This window comes from Bison bison, unplaced genomic scaffold, assembly GCF_000754665.1.
Source record: "Bison bison bison isolate TAMUID 2011002044 unplaced genomic scaffold, Bison_UMD1.0 scf7180017864519, whole genome shotgun sequence".
In the NCBI taxonomy this organism is placed as follows: domain Eukaryota; kingdom Metazoa; phylum Chordata; class Mammalia; order Artiodactyla; family Bovidae; genus Bison; species Bison bison.
Window position 1 is genome coordinate 22,653,826 of NW_011495072.1, and position 4,593 is coordinate 22,658,418.

General features: G+C 38.5%; 1 pseudogene; it reads right to left on the minus strand.

Annotated features, from left to right (window-relative positions):
* Positions 1 to 856: 856 nt before the first annotated feature.
* On the minus strand, positions 857 to 1,535 carry LOC104981743 (annotated as a pseudogene).
* Positions 1,536 to 4,593: the final 3,058 nt, after the last annotated feature.

Here is a 4,593-nt window from a genome sequence, read left to right on the forward strand (position 1 = left end):
CTGCAGTCACCATCTGTAGTGATTTTGGAGCCCAGAAAAATAAAGTCTGACACTGTTTCCACTGTTTCCCCATCTATTTCCCATGAAGTGGTGGGACCGGATGCCATGATCTTTGTTTTCTGAATGTTGAGCTTTAAGCCAACTTTTTCACTCTCCACTATTTGGAACCAGTCTGTTGTTCCATGTCCAGTTCTAACTGTTGCTTCCTGACCTGCATACAAATTTCTCAAGAGGCAGATCAGGTGGTCTGGTATTCCCATGTCTTTCAGAATTTTCCACAGTTTATTGTGATCCACACAGTCAAAGGCTTTGGCATAGTCAATAAAGCAGAAATAGATGTTTTTCTGGAACTCTCTTGCTTTTTCCATGATCCAGCAGATGTTGGCAATTTGACCTCTGGTTCCTCTGCCTTTTCTAAAACCAGCTTGAACATCTGGAAGTTCACGGTTCACATATTGCTGAAGCCTGGCTTGGAGAATTTTGAGCATTACTTTACTAGTATGTGAGATGAGTGCAACTGTGTGGTAGTTTGAGCATTCTTTGGCATTGCCTTTCTTTGGGATTGGAATGGAAACTGACCTTTTCCAGTCCTGTGGCCACTGCTGAGTTTTCCAAATTTGCTGGCATATTGAGTGCAGCACTTTCACAGCATCATCTTTCAGGATTTGGAATAGCTCAACTGGAATGCTTTTAATACCTGACTCCAAAACTTGCCTGTGGCATGAGGGATGCCATCTCCCATGGAAGAGAAGAGGGTGGGAGGCCTTATTCTTAGTAGTGAGTCTTTCTAGGAGCCAGGGCTTCAAAGCATAGGCTCCTGGTTCCTTCTCTCAAACACTCTTTCTACTCTCCACCGTCACTCCTTGTGCTTCTTCTTGTGCTTCTTCTTCTTTGCTGCCTTGCTGTCCTTTGACATGTGCCTTTCCCTCTTGCCTGTATCGTTCTCAGAGTCTGAGCTGTCAAGGTTAGATGACTTCCTGTCTCTATGTTTCTTTTACTTCTTTCTTTTTCTAGAAGAATTTCTTGTGGGGTCAGGCTTTTCAAACTGCTGATTTTGCCTCTTCCTTTTCCTCTTCCTCATTGGGTATCAGAGAGTACTTGGTCCCACCTGATGAAACAATCCTTTGCAAAGTCACCTTTACAGCCACACTTCTTGCAGGTAGTGTTCAGGACAGACGAGGGTGATCTGTCCAGTGTAATCCTGGAAGGACAGCCTCCGCCTCTCTTCTTGCTCAGTGATAACCTTTTGGGGATCAAGGTCCTTCCCAGTCCCTTGGTTGACAACCTTCAGGGAGAGGGATACTTTAATCCTATCAAATTCCATCTTTTGGCCAATAAGCTTCACCCACACTTTTTCTCCAACATCTACTATCTCAGAGGGCTTATCCACGTGACAGGGTAAGTCTAGTTCAGTGGACTAGACAGCCTGGGATTTTGATTAAGGCTCCATAGTCTGTGACCATAGCAGCCTCTCCTTGGAAAATAGTGTGGAGAGCAGGCAAGTTCTCCACGGTCTTGGGTCTTCCTGAATTCATCCTTAATGTTCTATGGTTCCTCCATTTCTCCCCTGCTAAAGCTAATTGAATGTTTGAGTGTCAGCCTCTAGTTTCACCTCGCAGCATTGCGCAAAACACCAAAACCCAGTCAGTCAAACCTGCCAATATTTCTATGATCTTTATTGTTATAAAAAATTCCTTCCTCACATAGTTTATCCTAATTATTCCATTCTTTACTCAATCACTCAGTACTTTTCTGAAACTTATTTAGTTTATAAGCTATTTCTATGCCTTTATTTGAAGTGAAAATACTGTTTCAAACATATGACAAATGAACATGGGATTCTTTTCTCTTTATGAAACATAGAGACTAGAAAGACAATCGATGTTTGGTTATTACTCTCAATATTTACCTTAACATTAAAAATAACTGATTTTCACATTCAGCACATCTTCTCATTGGTATTCCCATGATGGAACATCCCCTCCTTTTCTGTGTAAATCTGATTAAGGGGCTGTTCCTGCTGTCAAAACTTCCATTCCATTTCAACAACAATCCTATTTACACAAGGACCTCAAGGTTGAACATTGAAAGTACCTAACCATTACTGAATATTGAATCATTTCTCTCCACATAAAATTGCAAATATGGTCTGAGAGCCAATTTCCCGATTACCTTGGTTGAGTAGGACTAATTACTTCTAAACTGGGTGCAGCCACGGTCTGCGAAAGCAATGCTGGATTCTTCCAATACCAGGAGAGCTCTGCCCACCCAGTGATTGTCTCATACTGAATGCTCTAAGATTACTCATGCTTATAGTAATGCTTCACTTTTAAAATAATGCTAATTGCAAATAATCGTAATAGTACAATTTATCTGAATGCCTACCACATGGCAGGCATCATATAAAGTATCTATTATCTCATTTCATTTACTTCCGAAAATGTGGCAGGTATTATTATTGACACTTTACAAACAGGAAAGTTGAGTTTCATAGGGATTGTCACATACCCCCAAAGCCACAGAGCTAATAAGTTCAAGAGCCTAAGGCTATTTTATATTGATGCTTCACTACCATTTCCATGTTTTCTTAAAATAACCAGTGAAGATAAATGATGCCTGAGAAGAGCATCAGTTTGGAAATTAGTAGAACTGAGCTCTGTTCCTGCTTCAGCCACTAGCTGAAAGGTGATCTTAAACCAGCACTTTATTTCTCATTTCCTTCATTTGTAGAATTAAGTGATAGAACTAGCTTTAGCCTTCTGTGATTTTAAGTAATCTCAGAGAAATTTTGTTTGTTTGTTTGTTTGTTTTAAGAAAGAAAATTGGAGAAAAAAATCATTCACAATAGTAATGCCATTGAACAATATTTCTCTGGTAATTCCAGTTTCTCATCTGACTTCATGGCTTCAATCACAGAACAGTCCTTTTCATATAAAAAGTCCATGTTCTGACCAGATCAGTGAAGCACAAAGAAAGACATGGAATTGACTTATCATGGGTTAGACTCTTACAAAGTTTGAATTTAGCTTCATGCACTTATTATGCAGCATATATAAAAAATTGAATGGATGATATGAAGCAAGGTGGGAATTTAACACAAGCATAAAGGATATTTACAGTATGTGTGATGAAGCATAAAAATACACTTATCTCCCTCCAAAAGCAAAATGTTGGATATATTCATGTGAAACACCTTAGGCTATATCAAGAACACTATACTTAAATACATTTACATACTATTTAAGTACGTATATTGACTTAATCATAGCACCTCTAGGGATTCATGATAAGCTACAGAAATTGTTTTTCAAAGATAAGTGAATAAAAATTAACTATAGCACATCGGCAATTGCAGACACACATGCATACCACTTTGAAAATCTGTGCTCTTGAAATGTTAACAGTTCCTTACGTATTTTTCACAATGATGCATCCATATCACACATACAATTATCTAAACATATTGTATTTTTCTGGGAACATCAAACATCATTATGTCCCATGTCAATTTTGTAATATTTTGAAAGAACAAAATATGGTATAGTTAGCTGACATATTTTCCTTCATTGAAATATTCTTTTGTATGTAAACTCTTTACAGATCTTTCTCACCGTTTTATCCTTTTCTGAAGTTGATAAAAATGTAAATGATGGGAAAGTGAAAAGAATTATCATTTCTTTCAGCAGTTATTACTCTGTGCCCTCATATTGGTATTGCGTAAATATAGACAGAATGCTACAATTTTGTATTACAAATAACAATAAATAATTGTTTCAAGAATTTATAACAAATAATTGTTGCAAGAGTTTGTTAGCTCCTAGAACAACTTCTCAGAATATGTGATTTTCACACACACAAAAATATGTCACTTTAGGCTATTTTGAGTTAGTAGACATTTTGATGAAACTAAAAGTGTGGTTAAGTTGGTTTCACTCATTTATTTATTTGACATGTGTTTATTTGAACTCCTACTATGTGTCAGGCACTGGTGGTAGGAGTTTTTTTGCTAAAAACACAAAGTTGATGCTTACCCGGATCTCCCAGTACAATAAGAGAGACCAATAAACAATTAAACCTGTAGTTCAGTTCAGTCTCTCAGTCATGTTTGACTCTTTGCAACGCCATGAACTGCAGTGTGCCAGGCCTCCCTGTCCATCACCAGTTCCTGGAGTTTACCCAAACTCGTGTCCATTGAGTCAGTGATGACATCCAACCATCTCATCCTCTGTCGTCCCCTTCTCCTCCGGTCCTGAATATTTCCCAGCATCAGGGTCTTTTCCAATAAGTCAGCTCTTCACATCAGGTGGCCAAAGTATTGGAGTTTCAGCTTCAACATCAGTCTTTCCAATGAACACCCAGGGCTGATTTCCTTTAGGATTGACTGGTTAGATCTCCTTACAGTCCAAGGGACTCTCAAGAGTCTTCTCCAACACCACAGTTCAAAAGCATCAATTCTTTGGTGCTCAGCTTTCTTTATAGTCCAACTCTCACATCCATACATGACTACTGGAAAAGCCATAGCCTTGACTAGATGGACCTTTGTTGGCTAAGTAATGTCTCTGCTTTTGAATATGCTATCTAGGTTGGTCATAA